General features: G+C 38.4%; 1 protein-coding gene across 3 annotated transcripts in view; it reads left to right on the top strand.

Annotated features, from left to right (window-relative positions):
• GPM6A (glycoprotein M6A) overlaps nucleotides 1-19,074 on the top strand; it is a 251,978-nt gene that overhangs the window by 163,935 nt on the left and 68,969 nt on the right. The gene's annotated exons all lie outside the window — the stretch shown is intronic.

The raw sequence follows: 19,074 nt of genomic DNA, 5'->3' as shown, positions 1-19,074 counted from the left end.
TTTACTTACAAGAGGGATATTTTTTCTTACTGTAAAAAGCCCCAATAAGTTTACAGTCTACTGTGGGAATGGGAGATTGAACAAATAAGGTGCCAAATGAATGTGTAATAAACTACGTTAAGTGCTAAGAAAAAAATTAAGTTCATTTCGAAGGAAAAGCATTGGGACACCCTAATTTTGGTTGGGGGAATTGAAAGGTGGTTTGGAGAACATGACATATGAGTAGAGGCTAAAAGATGATTGGGAAATTGTTTAGGTGAAGAGTGATTTGGTGACAGCAGGGGAATTAAAACAGCATTAGGTAAAGTTCTAGAACAGTGTGGTGGAGGGAGGATGCTGACAAGCCTGGTGTTGATGGGGTAATAATACGGAAAGGGGAGAACTATTAGATGAATTTGTGGTGCAAGTCGGAGTCTGGGTAATAGCGATTGACAAGTTGTATTGAAGATTGGGTTTTATTTTAGAGGTAACGGTTTCCGAAGGGTTTAAGGCAAGGGAGTGATGTAATTTATTTAAATTCTTAAAAGCATCTCTCCAGTCTTTTCAGTGGAGAATAAATTTGAGATGGTCAAGACAAGAGGGAACAGCCCAGATAACAGGTGATGGTGACCTGTTCTAGTTAATGGCAGTGGACATAAAGAAAAGCAGAAGAGTTCAAGGCATTTTGCACATCGAATATGTAGCATTTGGAGGTGGAATGTACATTGGTAATGAGAGAAGAGTGTGCTAAGGACGGCTACCAGGCTTTGGGCTGAGTCACTAGCTGAATGGAGTTGCCATTTCATAAAAATGAAGGAGGCCAGAGAAACTTTAGTGTGGAGCTGGAGAGAATTCACACATACTAAGTGGGAGGTGTGCACAAGATGCCCAGTTGATATAAAAAGTGGGTTCTTGGCTATCAATGTCAGCCTTTTATTTTTTCCTTGAAATTCAACAAGTTTCATTCTCCATTGAAGGTATGCATTGTTGTCTTTGGTGTGTGAAGGATGAGCTCTTTAATGGACAAAAAGTTTTCCTCTTTATAGAGAAAAAATTTTCCCCCAAGTTTTATACTCTTCTTCTTTTTTTTTTTTTTTTTTTTTGCGGTACGTGGGCCTCTCACTGTTGTGGCCTCTCCCGTTGTGAAACACAGGCTCCGGATGCACAGGCTCAGCGGCCATGGCTCACGGGCCCAGCCGCTCCGCAGCATGTGGGATCTTCCCGGACCAGGGCACAAACCCGTGTCCCCTTCATCAGCAGGCGGACTCTCAACCACTGTGCCACCAGGGAAGCCCTTAGTATGTTATTAATAGTTAAATTATACATTTCCAAATTATTTAATCCAAAGTTTGAAATGTGTTACCTATTTAATTATCCAACATAGATACAAAAATTGAACAAAAGTGTGTAACTTTTGTGGATCAGTGTCTACCTGAAATATTGGTAGAAGGATCTTATATTTTAATACAAATACAATGTTAAATTATAATAACATAATCATCATTTCATTCATTCAACACATAATTATTGGAGATCCTATTGTTTGTAGCAGAGTAGTGGTTGAAAAATCCTAGACTCTAAAGTAAGGTCCATGATTTTAGTTTCTAAGAAAATTCAGTGTGCAACTTAACCTCTTGAATTTTCGAATGGGTCTTTACTTCTTTCCATGAGATTCTGCGTCAGTAAATTCAGGATGATAATAGCACCTTCCTCATAAGTTTTTATGAGGGTTAAATGAAATAAAATACCTTAATACAGGACCCTGGTATAAAATAAGCTTTGAATATCTTTAGCTAGTATTCCTATGTCTTTTGATCTTCCATCATTACTGTTTACATTTCAGACATACCCAGATGAGCATCTCCCATTTTAAAAGTACTACTTTTCTATATTTTTATCCCCAAGCAAAGATCTTGACATGTATCTCTATCTTTGTACCTTTCTTCCTTCCTTCTTCCCTCCCTCCCTCCCTCCCTCCCTTCCTTCCTTCCTATCTGCCTTTATTTAATGACTGAACAATTAACTACTCCTGGAGCTATAGTTTTATAAATATTCCTTAGATGTTCAATTTATATGGAGAATATCCATCCTTTTCCTATAATTTTCCTCTAATTTATAATCTGCCTTTGAATCCTGACTTTAATCTTAAATCTTTTACTGTATTTCATCAATCGCAGAGTCTTTTGAATATATTTTTGTAAAATACCCTAGAATTCTATAACATGAAAAGGTATAAAAGATAAAAATAATGCTCCAAGAAATGCTGTGTTACTTGGTTGTGCTTTTCTCAGATGGCTTCCTATAGATCTGTCCATTTTGAATGTCATCGGCGTGCAATTCATTATCAATAACCTGTTCTTGGGAATTACTTGGGAACTGTCAGAAGTTAAAAAAATATACACGTGGGTCAATTTGATTTGAGGAGAAAATGTTTTAGATTTAGGTGAAAAAAAGAGCATTCTTATATTCTTTGTGGTTATATTCCAAAGAAAATTCCTTCCTCTGGAAGAGAGAACTGTTATCTCCCTTTGTTAAAATAAAATTCTTCATATTTTAGATACTAAATTTTTTATTACAAAGTAATGCACAATCATGGTAAAACATCAAAAGCTATAGGAAGATATAAGACAAAAATTAACAGCCCCATTTTAGTCCTGCCCAAAACCCAAGATTCATTTCTGGGCTAACAATTTCATGTTATGTCTATACGTTTTCAATTCAAACACAGAATATCAGTTTATACACATAATCTGTCAGTAAGTAAACTGAGTTGTCTTTTTAAGTGGCATAGGTAGACTTCCAAGATAAGTTTTGAAGTCTTTCTCTAGAAAGAGAAAAAGACCCTCAAAATTCACAAAAATTATTTAGCCAGCTATCTTCAAAAGGGAGAAAGTGGGTACAGAAAGAAAGCATTTTACAAACTTTCTATAAAAAGATTCAATTTCTTATCATCTTGATCTTTTATCTTCAATGCTAAGTTGTCTTGAAGAATTATCTGTGTGTAAATAAGGTCATTATCTTGTCTTCTTCTCATCTTGTATTCCTTTAACTTCTGTTTTGTTTGGTTCCATGCATCAAAGTCACAAAAATCACAAAAATCCTTTTCTAGAGGAAACCATCATCATAAGGCAGATAATCCATGTAGCCACAACCATCAAATAACTGGAGGTTTTCGTCAGACACTGACAGTATTGTTTTCATCGTATAACTTGTTTGTGGTGTGCCCTGTGTTACAAACAAAACCCAGTCCATACTGTCAGGGAGTGTGGAGTCTAGCGATTTTTGTGACTTTGATTTGCTTATAAATGGAAGAGGCAGAGTGCCTTGTATAAATTCACGTGGACTTGGAAAGAAAATTTGATATCCCGGTAGCTTTTAAAGGGCTAAATAGAAAGCCGGCTGCCTCCTGCTGGCTGCTAGTATGTGGTTTCGTGTGTGGAGATTTTGTATATCATGCTGTGCCCCAGGAGAGGACCAGAAGATGTGCTCATTATCTTGTATTTATTTTTATATACCAGGATTTTCATACTGTTACAACCCCGGGAGCAATCACTGAAAAACACTCCTTGTTTTTATAAATCTAAAGAAGGTTTCTCAGTGTTCCTTTTAGCCTCTACAAAAATGGTCATTTCTAGATTTAATTTGCTGTTTTCTCCCTGGCGGCTCTCTGCCAGTTTCTCCTAAGTAACAAGTCACATTTATGCGGTGCTGTACAGTTAGAAAGATATTTCAGGTATATAATCACGTGCGTGGAATTAACTGATGAAGCCAGCGGGTTTGACTGATTCTAGCCACATTTAAGACTTTTTTCATATAATGTGTTACTCTGTATTGACTTCTCGAAAATTTATTCATTTTCAGAAAAATATGTTACTGTTGAGAAAGCAAAATGCCTCTGTTTTCTTATGTCTTTATCTAATGTTTCCAATTTTTAAAAAGGAAATGAGGTAAACAAGGGGAAATAATATTTGCTAAGCGCTTTGTTTGTATGTCTCAGGCTTGTGCTGAGTGTTTTAAACTAAGTAACACATATTTTAAACCTGACAGTAGCTCTTGGATACTATCCTGGTCTAACAATGTAGGACACGGGGGGCTTGGAGAGGTCAGATGTATCTCCTGGGGTCACTCCACTAGCTGGAAGTGAGCACGGCCTCAGTTAGACTGAGACCTCCCCCCCCCCCCCGAGGACCACCCTCCTTCCATGGACAGTCTGCACTGTTCATTTTCCCATGCTTTTGCTGTGGTTTGAAGTGGAAGATTATATCATGCATTTGCAGTTCTTATCCTTTCAAATTCAGTGGATGGTTCTACCATATCCCAGTCGCACAAGCCAAACATTGTCAGTTATTTGAAGTTCTTGTTTTCAGACTCAACATGAACATGTTTCCCGTCCCCACTGCTATGGCCTTAACTCAAATCTTGTCATCTCTGACTGGACTATGTCATTAATCTCCTAAACGTCCACCCTTGTTTCTATCTCTCCACCAAAAATCCATCCATCAGAGTTCTTGCAAAGCATCCTTCAGGGCTTCCCTGGTGGCGCAGTGGTTGAGAGTCCGCCTGCCGATGCAGGGGACGCGGGTTCGTGCCCCAGTCCGGGAAGATCCCACATGCCGCGGAGCGGCTGGGCCCGTGAGCCGTGGCCGCTGAGCCTGCGCGTCCAGAGCCTGTGCTCCGCAACGGGAGAGGCCACGACAGTGAGAGGCCCGCATACTGCAAAATAAATAAATAAAGCATCCTTCAGTACCTCCTCGTCATCTTGTAACATAACTCTACACTCTGTTCTTTCTTTAACTGTTACTGCTCCCTGTATCACCACAGCTAACTCCTGTACCTTCCAGAACATACTGGAATCCTCATCATCTGAATAACCTGAACTTCCTAATGCATCTGACCTTGCGTCCCATGGTGACACGCTCAACCCTGAAGCCTCTTCTCCTCTTATTGTCTCTCACCTATAGAATACCAGCTCATCTTTCAAGGCTCAGTGCAAAGGTTACCTGTTCTAGGAAAGCTTTCCTTCGTCTCACCTTACAGCCGACGCCTCCCTGCCTCCCTGCAAACTAGTTGGTGTCAAGGATTATGACTAATTCTTCTTTCCTAATCTCCTGGGCTCATTGTAGGGACTGAAACACGGAAGTCATCAAGTAAAATGCTAATGAATGAAAACAGAAATTCATTCATGTGACCTGGGTAGATGGATTACTAGACTTCTTGGCTCATTCAGGAACGCTACAGAATCACCTATAATACAATCGGTTGTGTGTGTCTATGGTATTTCCAAGAAATTGTTTATTGGGCTGGCAGAGAAGGAAGTGCTACTACCACTTACACATACAGTTTTATATGAAAGCAATTCATAGTTTCTTTATTATCAGATTGAACTTAAGGAAAACATGATTTAGTTTTATTTCAAACATATTAAAAGTAGGGCTTCCCTGGTGGCGCAGTGGTTGAGAGTCCGCCTGCCGATGCAGGGGACGCGGTTTCGTGCCCCGGTCCGGGAAGATCCCACATGCCGCAGAGCGGCTGGGCCCGTGAGCCATGGCCGCTGAGCCTGCGCGTCCGGAGCCTGTGCTCCGCAACGGGAGAGGCCACAACAGTGAGAAGCTCGCGTACCGCAAAAAACAAAACAAAACAAAACAAAACCATATTAAAAGTGTTTGAAAATAAACGTTTTCAGTTACCCTGAACCTCAGCAATTGAGAACGTTACTGTTGGTTATATGGTTCCAAAGTTTTATTTTAGAACCGAAAATCACTTTCTTCTTGAAAACTATAAGATAAATTCTGTGTCTGGTCTTCTTGACTGCATTTGAAACCCCAAATTTTGATTGTGGTATTCATGTAATTACAGAGAAGAAAATAAGAATTTAGTTTAGCTATAGCTAAGAATGCCATATATATTCTTTTCATTTAAAACACCTTTCAGTACATTTATCACAGGAGTAACCAGAAATGCCACGCTGTTTTTTACAGTATTATGATTCTTTTTCCCTCATAACTACAACAAATTACATTTCTGAGTCTTTATGTTTTTATAATACAAGAGAGAATTTTAAATTATAAAAATGTTAAATGTTTTCTTTTGCCCTTACAGTATTATAATGTTCAAATTACACAAAAGTTTTTTTTTAAGATTTCCTCTCTGTCTCTTTGTCTTTAGAAACAATTGAAAAGTGCCTAAGAGAAAAAAACTGTGTGTGTGTTTCTGTGTATATATATGTGTGTATGTGATATATACAAAAAAGTATGTTTATTTGATTTAGAGCAATAAGAAAACGGAATCAATGAATATTTCACTTTGTTGCTGGAATAAAATTGTTGGACACCGACATCTGGAAGAAACTGAAGGCAGAATAATTAACTGCATATTTTCTCTAATTAAATAAATAGTTTACAATTTTTTTTTTTTGCCTTTTCTTTGTCACTGGCATATAGATTCTGTATGTAGGTAAAACAAATGTGAACATCTTTCTAGACACTGGCTTTGCGTATAATCTCTTCTTCAGTTTGAAGGCTGTTATTGTGCTTTGAAGTAAATAACCAACACCTTGAAAGGAAGTACATTTAAAAACATAGTTAAAAAAAAAACATATTAGGGGGAATGGATATGGGGAGTGTGACAGTCAGAGCCTAAAACCTAGGTGGGAAGTATATGCAGCTCAGCTCACCAGTCTGCAGGGGGGAATCCACAGGCACTTCCACTTGTACAAAAGGAATGGTTCTCATCGGAAGCACAGAACAAAGATTTCTTTTTCCAAATAAATAAATTAATTAAATAAAAATAAAAACATAATTACTTAAGAATCTGAGCTCTAAAATTTAACGTTGAGAATTTGGGGATTGTTTTTATTTCTACTTAGGTTGTTGCTTTGAATTGAACAAAATGTGTTTAAATTATGAAATCGAAATCCGAATTTAAGGTTAAACCACTGGTATACAGAAAGTCAGAAGCTTGGGGGTGTTTGTTATCCTCAGATGTTCCTTTATGTTTTTGTTTAGAAACTACTTTTGTGATTGAAAGGTTTGCATGCGGCACTTTTCACGGGGCTAACCTATACCTTTCAATTAATCCCTACCTTCTAAACCAAGGACCTTGTAATTGTTGTTCTTATTGTTGTCTCTTTAATCAGCTAACTTGAGCACATCAAGAAGACTTTTTATTTAGCACACCAGGCACGTATGCATGCATCTAGCCAATACGTGGTATTATTCAATACTAATGTTCTACTTGGAATTAGCTTTGGGTGGGTGAGGGATCCAGATTAAAAGAAGTAGTTGACATATCTGCTTATTAAGATGAATTGAGAAATAGTGAGTGGGTAATACTTTTAATGGGGAGTTTGGAGACACATGACATGATGGAGCGGAGCCTAGAGCCTTCTAGGGAGAGTGATGGGTGTAAGCAAAGCACTGAGGAGAAAACACACTTCTCTATGAAGGCTGGACCTGCCTGGTGTTTTGATATGGGTTTGGGCACAATTGCATAGCTCAGGGAGCAGTAGATGCTGGAGTCCTTAAAAGGTGGTGATGATCCTGGATGCAGAAGGCAAACACAATCAAATGTTGGACATGATATAGGTCCTTGCAAAGTAATATGTATGTATGTATGTATTTATTTTTGCGGTACGCGGGCCTCTCACCGCTGTGGCCTCTCCCGTTGCGGAGCACAGGCTCCGGACGCGCAGGCTCAGCGGCCGTGGCCCACGGGCCCAGCCGCTCTGCGGCACGTGGGATCTTCCCAGACCGGGGCACGAACCCACGTCCCCTGCATCGGCAGGCGGACTCTCAACCACTGCGCCACCAGGGAAGCCTAGTAATATGTATTTAAATTGAATCAAACACTTAAAATGGAAATAGAATTTTCAAGGGGAAAAAAGGTCTCAAAATTGTATGCATAGTGAGTTGGAAAGTAGAGAAACCGGAATTTGGAAGACCATTTAGGAGGTTGTTGGTTTAGACATGAGGAGACAAAGAGTTTGCTAGAAGATAATGAAGAATTAAGATTTAAATGCCAAAGAGTAAAATATCTTATTTAGTGAAGGGAATAGGAAAATTGGGGCTTTGAATAAGGTAGTTTATGAAGGTAAACACAAATTGTTTCAGGACTTATTAATTCAGTTAAAACTATTTACTAGTGAGATTTCCTTTTAAAATGACATTCCTATTTTTATCTCTGAAACGTAATTATCTCCAGTCTATTTCACTTTGATATTTTTCATTTGAAACCTGAGGTAAAAGATGTTTCTCTGCTCGTATACGAATTTGAGTAACTCAACTCTGTTGATTTGTTCATAAATTGCATTCTAATCATTTTGAACAGCTTTCTCCTAATAAACATAAAACGTCCCTGGATATTATTTTTAGGATATGTGTAAATATAGATTTCACGTTACAATTAATTTCTTCTTTATGGTTAAGAACAACTGAAGGATGCTGAACGTAAAACATCAAATATTAATGATGTCGAAAATGTCTGGGATTGTTTTATGTAGCATAACAGGGATAAGGTTGTGGATCTACCTCTGGAAGTGAGCTAATATGTGTGGGTTTTAACTTTGTGTCCCATATGGGAAATGTAGACACTACATTTCAGTCCATGGGAACACTATTGAAATTTCTGAAGTGATACTTTCCAAAACTGGAGAGCATTCTGTCTTTTAGATCTTAACACACTGCCAACCATGAAGCTTGCATTTCTAACCACTGGATTGGTAGGAGGCATTCACCCTACACAGATGGAACCTTACCACAGCCCCGTGGAGGAAGCTATTTCTCATCTCACGGTCTAGGTGAGGTACCCAAGTCCCTTTTAAGGAAAGAGACATTATAACCAAGAGGGAGATGCTGCAGGACACAGTTTATAAAACAGGAAGAGATCTTTGTCTCTTAAGCTTTATTTTCATGTAAGAGAAATGTAAGCAAATAGAGGGAGACAGAAGTAAGGCTGTTTTCCTTAATTATAATGGGTCAAAAGTGGATATTCCTCGCAGTTGAGGGCTAGCAACCAACCTTTGAACTCTTGGGAAGCATGTCTTCTGCCAAGGCTGTTTCTTTGGCCCAATCCTTCCTTCTTGGAACAGACTTTGTTAGAGGCTACGGAAGGATCACCCTGTTCTCCTTGACGAGGACAGAAGGACCAAGCGTGACGGGGTTTGAGAGGCAAGTAGACATTAATCAGGCAAACATGGGAGAATTCCAAGTGGAGAGGACACAGGTGTGAAACCACAGGATTGTAAATAAGCTCATCTAAACTGGGGAACTCTTCAGTATTCTGTCCAAAGAAGAGTTTAGATTCTGAGAAGGCCAAGAAGAGCACTGGAGAGCTTCACAAAAAGCAGGGATTTGATAACTTTGCATTTTAAACCGTCATCCTGGACTGGTTGGATGCTAACAACCTATGCAAGAAATGAGGAGAAAATAATCTCCCTAAGCAAGAAAAGATCTGTGTAAATGGTAAAGGGACAGAGAGGCAAGGACAAATTGGAAAGTATTACTGGGTAGGACGGACTGGATGTGGCTCGTGGGAGCGTTCAAAGAAAGGAAAAAATGGAAGATTCCATAGGTTTTAGCAGCTGAGTATATGCTGGTGCCACTAAACAGACTGAATCCAGAATAAAATAGGCCAGGGAAAATTGATCCCTGCGCACTCTTACAATACCCTCTAAGCTCAGAGGAAGCGCCGCCTGCCATCATTGCTAAGGCTAACATTTATTCATGCCTCTTATGTCCGGCATTCACTAAATTCAGGGTCTGCTTCCTCAATTCTGCCTCTTCATTGTTTCTAAATAGCCTCCTTCCTGTCCCCTTATAAAACATATATCCGTTTCGTCTGAATTGTGAAACATAAGCATATTGCCTTCTGTCACCCTGGGTCACCTTCTGTTTGTCATCCGTGGTGTGACCACAAGTAAAATTATGTGAGTTCTAATTTCTCCACAAAGATCTGCACCTCCTCCAATTAATACCAGCATCCTTACTATAGACAGTATCACTTAACTCTGTAGAGTGTAAGAAATTTGCTAAAGGTAAACCTGTTTATATCCAGTATAGTAGAGTTACCTTGGTTGGATTATAGTAAGAGTAGTGACTAGAAAAACCCAAAACAACTTTTTTTTTTTTTTTTTGCAGTATGCTTGGGACAATAAAATGCCATTTCTAGGTTTTAAGGAGAGATTTGAAAAATTAACTTACGTTACTGATCGAATACAATTTTCATATGACTATCCTCCCGTATTTCCTAAAATATAATGATTTTACATCATTATATTCTGGGTTTTACGACAATACCCGTCATTCACGTTCCCGATGACGTTGAGTACTATCTTACCCTAGTATTCGTCTTTCTGACTCTTCAGACACTTCTCTTTTTTCCCTGGATTTAAATTATTGTTAATGCATTCACGCATTTAGAATTGATACAGTTTACAAGACTGTAGAAATAGATCTTTCTTTGTTCCCCCTTCCAGTCACACCACCTGAAGTCTCACATTTCCAACTTATTACCGTTTAATATGCCATTACTACTACTGAAGATGCAGTATGTTTGCTTTATTTGTGGATCATAGATGAACTTCCCTGAAGATCATAATCATAATTCTGTTCCTTTCTAGATTTCATCTGGAACTGCTTAAAGAGCTCTAGTTAAGAAGAAGCTGAAATTGAGACAGGCAAACTCACTATGCATATACTTTTACAACCTCCTGTGTGTTATCATGCGGATTTTGTCTCTCGCGTTTCTCAAGAGCTCCACTGTTCCATCTAAGAGCGCTCCTGTACTCATGAAAGCCTAGCCTTCTAGAAGTTATAGCTCACATGAACTTCAAGGCCCATGCTTTGGTTTAGAAACAGGTGTACTTTGGATAAACATCAGGAGATATTTTTAACAGGAGTGTAGTTATGGGATCTGACCTTTATGCACATACCAAAACGGCTAAGGCTGTGAAAACTTCGCCTGTCAGCCAAGTGCTAAATGGCAGGTCCCAGAGAATCCTTAGACCAGGAGGAGGCACAGGGAATAAGTGATGCTGGAGCAACTCTTTGCTTCTCTGATAACTCATGCTGCCCATTAGTTGGGGAAAATTGTCCTCCAATAGTTATCAGAAGAATGTCTTAAAAAGAGGAACTCACATCCAGATGACCATGACATTATATTTAAATATGAAAAAAAACTAAGAGTGATTTGGCGATACTCATCACTTTTTACCTATACGTTTATCATAAGTAGTGTCATGAAGAACTCTGCTGTTATCAGAGTCAAGGTACAGTGCTCTGCTCTGTGTTCATCATTTGAGCAGAGGAAGGAAACTTTTTCTAAACATAAGTTATTATATAAAGGGTCTAAAGAACATACCAGTATATGTTTGAAAGCTGTTGGCTTAACATAATGATCGCCCTTGCACCTCATCTTTCCTCATTTGGTGATTTAATATTGAATTCAGTCTAATACTTATTATAAAAGGCATGACAAAGGCAGTGTGTTCTAGGCTTCTTTCTTTTTTAAAAATGCATTTACGTATTGCAGTCTGCATGACAAGAGATCATCCAGACTATTTCAATGAGTTTGCCAGTTTGCCACGTGACTTACTTGGTAGCAGGCAAAACAATGAGATTGTCTTTCTCATTTTGTTTCAGTAGTGTATTGATAATCTAGATATCTGTAGATATGTATGTATAATCGATATGTATTGATACATTGATAATTTATAGATCTAGCCTTACATCAGTTTATAAAGATTCAAATCCTCTGATGTATAATATTTAAGGTTTTCAAAAGATATACTTAGTTATCATCTAGCTAATCTTGGAAACTCTTTACCTTTTAGACGTAATATAATCTGGCATGGGTTTAGGAATATAAAAATAAAGTTGCTGGGAAAAAAATGAGTATATAGGGCTTCCCGGTGGCACAGTGGTTGAGAGTCCGCCTGCCGATGCAGGGGACACGGGTTCGTGCCCCGGTCCGGGAAGATCCCACATGCCCCGGAGCAGCTGGGCCCGTGAGCCATGGCCGCTGAGCCTGTGCATCCGGAGCCTGTGCTCCGCAACAGGAGAGGCCATGACAGTGAGGGGCCTGCGTACCGCAAAAAAAAAAAAGAGTATGTAAAGGGTCAATGCTCCAAATGGTATCACATTTCTGATGTGTCCGTTTTGAGTATCCGAAGCTTGATTCTAATTATGATGGGTTTCACATTTCAGAAACTTGCCTATAAGAATATTAAATAACATATTTGCTTCAGATTTTTAAAAATTTATTTATTTTTGGCTGCGTTGGGTCTTCGTTGCTGTGCGTGGGCTTTCTCTAGTTGCAGCGAGCGGGGGCTACTCTTCGTTGCGGTGCGCGGGCTTCTCATTGCGGTGGCTTCTCTTGTTGCGGAGCACGGGCTCTAGGCGCGCAGGCTCAGTAGTTGTGGCGCACAGGCTTAGTTGCTCCGCGGCATGTGGGCTCTTCCCGGATTGGGCTCGAACCCGTGCCCCCTGCATTGGCAGGCGGATTCTTAACCACTGCGCCACCAGGGAAGTCCCTTTGCTTCAGATTTTGATCTTTAATTCTGGTCTTTCAAGAGACCACACAAGGTTGATTGAGAATGATTAAGATCATAGTAATGTCTGACTTACATACAGGTTAACACACAGGCAACTTAAGAAGATGTACATACGAAATTAACAAAGTAACTCAATATTTTCTCACTAAGGAATTCATAAAACCCCAGTCAAAGATGGTTACAGAATGTTTTTCTAGAATGGTCCTATTTAGATCCTCTTCCTTGTTTTTCTTAGTGGTTCCCCCATCAGGTACTAATTTTCTCTCTTTTATCAATCTACATCTCGTCTGTGTCTGAACCTGAGTAAGTGCTTCTGGAGGGGAAACTGATGCTGATGTCTACAATAATTATATGGAAATTTTAGCGTGTCTCTCTGGAACTGTTCAAGGTGTACACTTTTAGTTCAGCAGATGGTGAATCCACTCCCCTTTCCTTATTCCTCCTACTGTTTCTACTGTCCTAACAAGAACCCTAGTCATCTCTCATTTGGGCTATTAAAACTGACGCCAGATTTCTTAGCCTCAGGTCTTGTCCCCGCTTAAATCCACCATGCACAGGGCAAACAGTGTGATCTCTCTCAAATGTAAATCTCACTATGTCACTCTCTGGATAAATGAAACTCGCCCTGGTTAGCGTGAAGAAGCCCTCCCCAGCCCTCACATGACTCACATGCTCCAGCCTCAGATTACATCTTCCCTCACTTTGCATCCAGTGCATACCTTGGTTATGTCGACAGTGACTGTAGCTGTCTGCACATACTGTGATGTTCCTTGACTAGTTTGTGTGTTTGGTCATTCTGTGCTCTCGGCCAATCTCATCTTCCTTTGCTTGAATAATTCCTGTGTATCATGGAATAACAGTAATGCAGGCATCCCCTCTTTAAGAGGATTTTGTGAACTACACAACATACCATCTTAGAGGGAAGACTCTGCAGTGTCCCTGCCAGGTCCCTTGAGGCAGGGGTTTCCTTTGTTTGTGGCGGTACTTCCAGCACCTAGCTCAGTGCTTGGCACGTAATAGGCAACAGACACGTGTTGAATGGAATCAAACAAAGCTCATGTTTTTGCTCTTTGTCATTTGCTAATTTGCACATTAAACACGCCCGGGACAATGGCAGCTGCAGCTGACTCACAGTAGGGAGGAATTGTCCCAAGAAAACACTCTTCACCTGCTTAATTTTTCAATGAAGTTCACTAGCTGAGTAATGGATAATTGTCATGGGTCTCTAAGATGAACCTTTTGCCTGTCGTCTCAAGTTATGCTGTTTAAAAGGCAGACACTTAACGTATGTCGGGATAACAGATTTAGCACATAAAGACTTTCTGTAAGTGGTAAAGAATCTGGTGTTTTGTGCCTTTTCTGACTTTTCATCAAAATACTCTCATGAGTAGTTAATTTCTTGTCTTCATCTTTGTAGCGTGGGCAGTAGATCAGGCAGAAAGGAAAAGCTTTTTTGGCTTTACTTTAGAGAAAAGGAATAGTGAAAAGAGAAATTGAGGCCTTGGCAAAATTTCTTATTTTTCTGTCTTTTTCTTTTCATTATGCTGAACAACTTAGAGTTCTGTGCAATAAAAATACAGTCATGGGCTTGCAGTCTTTCTTACTTTAAAACTTATGTATTTATGAAAAAAACTTATGTATTTATGATCATAAATTCTCTGTAACAGAGGTTTAGTGCATACCAGAGGTTTTGAGATATGCCCTCTTTTCATTATTATTTATTTCAAAATACATTCTAATTCTTAAAATTTCTCCACGGGTGATATTGGAAATATATTGCTTAAATTTGACATATTTGGAAGTTTCCCTAGTTTAAAAACTATTCATTTGTAACAATTCCACTTTGGTGAGAGAATACAATATATTTCAAATTTTTTGACATTTGATGAAACTTATTTTATTGCTTACTCTGTGGCCTATTTTGGTAAATGTTCCATGTGCGTATGATAATAATGTATATACTACAGCTTGTGGTTGTGCTATTAAGTGTCAGTTTAGTCAATTTTTAATCATTTTATCGCTTGTGTACTGGTCTTGACTTTATGCTTTATTGTTCATTCAGTTACTAACATATACCTGCTAAACGCTTCAACTATGATTTTGTACTTCCTTATTTCTCCTTTTAATTCTGTTATTGCATTCAGTGTTTGATGCTGTTTAATTAGGTATCTAGAAATTTACAATTATTTTATATTCCCTTTGAATTAAATCTTTAATTGTGTGAAATGTCCCTCTTTTTCTTCAGTGATAATTGTCTCCTTAACATTTATTTTGTCTGATATTAGGATTGATGTATGACCTTTTTTCAGTATTTGTGTGTTATACCTTTTTTTTCTGCCCTTTTATTTTTCATCTTTCTGTGTCCTTACATTTAAAGGTTTTTTTAAAAAATTGTAAGAAGCGTATCATTTTCTTTTCTGACCATTGTCTTTTAATTGCAGTATTTAGTCCATTTACATTTATTTGAATTAATAATATATTTTTGTCCAAATCTACCATTTTTCTTTCTTCTCTTTGTCTTTACTGCTGTTTGTTCATTCTTTTCTCCTCTTACCTTATTTTATATTAATCATATTTTAAAAATTTTCCTCCTTATTAGTGTGTTAATATTAATTCCTTTTTAAAATTATTTTATTGGTTCCCCTAGAAATTGCAACATGCATTCTTAAGTTATTTGAGCCTACCTTAATTTGAGCCTACCTTAAATAAAACATATACAGATTTTGAGACTTTGTACTCTACTTTGTTTCTACTTACCTCAGTCCTTTTGTACTTTTATTAACATTTAATTTAAAAGTACTTGTATTTGGAGTCACATACTTTTAAAAAGATCAGTTAGTATTCATCTAAATTTACCCCCCAAATTTAGGCTTTCTGATGCTCTTCCTTACTCTTTGTCCTGCTTCTATCTGGCATCATTTTCCTTCCGTATGTTTGTGTCTCTAAAAAGAAAAAAGAAAAGAAAAGAAAACTCTAGTTTGTTTTCCCTTTCTCTGCTTTTGTTCCTGAAAAATATTTTCTTTTTCCACTTTAACTCTTTAAATAGATCATGTCTTTGGCTTCCATCATTCATGTTGTGAAATCAGCAAATTTGGGGCTTTCCTTGATTCACTTTTCTTCAGGATTTTTGCCCCTCACATTATAGCTGCTTTGATTACTTATAGAGGCTTTAACACACCTGCTTTTGTGTTAGTTTTTATATTTATCCAGCTTTACTTTTGTTTTCTGCAGGAAGATTATTCCAAGAAACAGATTTTGTAACCAGAACTGAATATCCAATAGCTCAGTCTTAAATGTTCATTATTTTAAATGTCTATTTTCTGATGTCTACTTTTATAAACATTCCCAAATAATGAATTTTGTGAACATAGCTATTAAATACAAAGAGGATCAAATAATGCAGAGAAAAGTAGTAGACAGTGTAATCCAGTTTTTGGAAATGAGTATTTAAAAAGTCACTGATAGTGCTTCCCTGGTGGCGCAGTGGTTGAGAGTCCGCCTGCCGAAGCAGCGGACACGGGTTCGTGTCCCGGTCCAGGAAGATCCCACGTGCCGCGGAGCGGCTGGGCCCATGAGCCATGGCTGCTGAGCCTGCGCATCCAGAGCCTGTGCTCCGCAACGGGAGAGGCGAAAAAAAAAAAAAAAGTCACTGATAAACCAATGTATTATTATTATTATTGTTATTATTTGCGGTACGCGGGCCTCTCACTGCTGCAGCCCCTCCCGCTGTGGAGCACAGGCTCCGGACGCGCAGGCTCAGCAGCTATGGCTCACGGGCCCAGTTGCTCCGCGGCATGTGGGATCCTCCCGGACCGGGGCACAAACCCGTGTCCCCTGCATCGGCAGGCGGACTCCCAACCACTGCGCCACCAGGGAAGCCCAGTGTATTATTGATGTAGCCGTATATCTGCATATCAGTTTCATAAGTGCTTTTGTGAATTTAATTTACATTTTAAGCATGTGAGACATTGTGCAACTTTATCTACTCCATGATACAATAGAGCATTTACAGCCACTTTGGAACAAACCAACCTGCGCTGAAGGAGTAGAGGGAATTATTTTATATTGTGGATGTACATGGTTCAGACATCAGAACTGCATCCTGTCCCACTTCATAAAATAAGTACTCCAAGGAAATTATGAGTATCTGGTACTCGGGTAAATACTCTTTCAATTTAGCCTAGTTCAGGCGAAATTTTTTATACATGTTTTACCCCGACAGATTTTATTTTCAAAAACTATTCAGAATATTTTTTATAAAATAATGACTATAAATATTACATTATCAGTTGGTTCCACAGAGCACATGTGGGCTTTAGTTAGGATAATTTACTTCTTGCCTCTAACTCTCTGATTCTTACTCTTCCTTCCATGAATGCCATTGCCCCGATTCTAAGTTACCATCGATTGTTAATTTACTAAGAACTTTTCAGGGGAAAAAAATGAATTTTTGCTTTAAATTATACAGTAATTGTAAGACAGATCCCCAAAATATTAAAATGTGAAACAGACTTATATTATGAATTTGAGAAGTTATGGAATATATTATCGCCAACTAAATGCTGGTTGCTGTGGTGATCAGCGAAGAGAAGTAGATGAAACATTTTAGGTTGAACGAGTCCGAAACCTAGCGAGGCATTAGCAATGCAAATCCATAAGTATAACAATCTGATAAGTCCGTTGGCTTGGTATGTCTGAAGGTCTCGTGGGAGCCTGGTAGAAGATGAGGCTGTTAGTCATATTCCAATAATGAAGGGTCATGAATTTCCTGTGGAGAAAGTTAGGATGGCTTTAATTAGCAATTATATCCGCAGATACATACTTCAGAAGCTAAGAATAGAGGCCCTGTGTAATGCATACAATTCTTAATAGTCTGAACTAAGATGGTAATGATGAAGAAGCAGACTAGATGTGGTTTTAGAATCAATTTAGGAAATTCAGATAGCGAGGAGTCTGGTGACTGTAGGGAAAGGAGGTATGCAGGGACAAAAGGAAATTTCTCACGTTTCTAACGTGTGGTTTTGTGTTTCTGATTTGAGTGGTTTTGAGCCCTATCAGCGTTTACGAGGTAATGCACAGATAATTTATCCTGGATTATGTTGAGTTTAAGGTACCTGTGTATATGTTGGAGAAGCAATTAGACAGTTCTGATGCATGGGAGACCATTTGTACTACAGAGAGAAATTTGAGACTAAAGAGGTAATTTTCGAAATTGTGATAACAGGTGAGATCATGAAGGAAAGGGGTGCATTGTGGAAAGATGATAGACTCCTGGGAGCCAGCAGTATTTATAATATGGAACAGGGAAGGGAGCCCGGAGGGAGACGAAGAAGTTGGAGAGAATGGAGAACTGGGAAGGAATGGTGTTAAAGAGGACAGATCTTCAGGACAGCAAAGTTAGTGATGCCAGATGCTGTGGAAATCTTCAAATGAAGGAACTGAAAAGCTTTACTTAGATCAGGAATGTAGGGGACTGCTAGTGGCCTCGCTGAGAGCCGTTTCAATGGAATGATCAGGTGACCTCAAACTGTAGAGTCAAAATTGTCGAGTCAAATCTGAGGACTGGGGGAAGAAAGGGAGTAGAAACAACGAGTGACATTTCAGTAGTATTTATTAGGCAGTTGCGCTCTTGAACGTTAGAACTAGGATAAACTTACAGTCTGGGTCTTTATGCATTTATCTGCCCATACTTTCATTCTTTTCATACTTTCCTATTTGCTGGTGACATTTAGAGAGCTGCTTCTAAAACGCCTTTCATCGGGTTTCTGTAGCGCTACTTAAAATGTCACCCTTTCAAAACCTTATTTTGGTAGCCCTTTACATTTGACAGTTTTTGAAAGAAACATGAACATGAAATAAACTTCTCAAAGCTAAAACAGTAAAATCAATTATAATAAAATAAAAACGAAACGTTTTTCTAATCTAACAGCTGCTTATCTCTCTGCATAGATATATACATAAAGCAAAAGTCATCCACCTCCGAAATGTTTCCAGGGCTCGAACTATATCACTACGGAGGTATATTAATTTAGTTTTTTCTTCATATTTAGAGGCATTCATAGGAAAATTTTCAAGAAAACAGAATTAGAGATTTTTTTCTGCTGAAGAAGTTTGTAATAACATTTGCCAGTCTTTGACACTAGGTTCCACAAAGGAATTCATTTTAATGGTTTTAACTGAAATTTCTAAATTTAAATTCTATCCGTAATTTGCATGTACTGCTCCTTCTTCACAAATTTAAGTGGACGCAAAGTATCATCCAAAAATGTGTAGTGGCAGAGTGTTTTAAGACTCATGTCCCCATGTGCGTTATTTTTATTATACAACTAGTGATTTTAGTAGGATTTCTACCTTAAATTAAATATATTACCCAACAGAATGTGGTTCCAGCAGCCATTTGGTAATTTTTGAGTGTTTGTTCAGATCAGGTGAATCAAAATATGTTTGATATGATAATCTAAATTTATTAACCTGTTCCTTCTGAACTCCCTAAAATTTAACTAAGTTAACCAAAAAGAAAAATAAACCCTGTGTTTTAGAGACAATTT

This window comes from Monodon monoceros, unplaced genomic scaffold (genome assembly GCF_005190385.1).
Source record: "Monodon monoceros isolate NGI ecotype Baffin Bay Population unplaced genomic scaffold, NGI_Narwhal_1 Super_Scaffold_17, whole genome shotgun sequence".
NCBI lineage: Eukaryota > Metazoa > Chordata > Mammalia > Artiodactyla > Monodontidae > Monodon > Monodon monoceros.
Note: the sequence above shows the minus strand (reverse complement) of the source record. Positions and strands in the feature narration are given on the sequence as shown.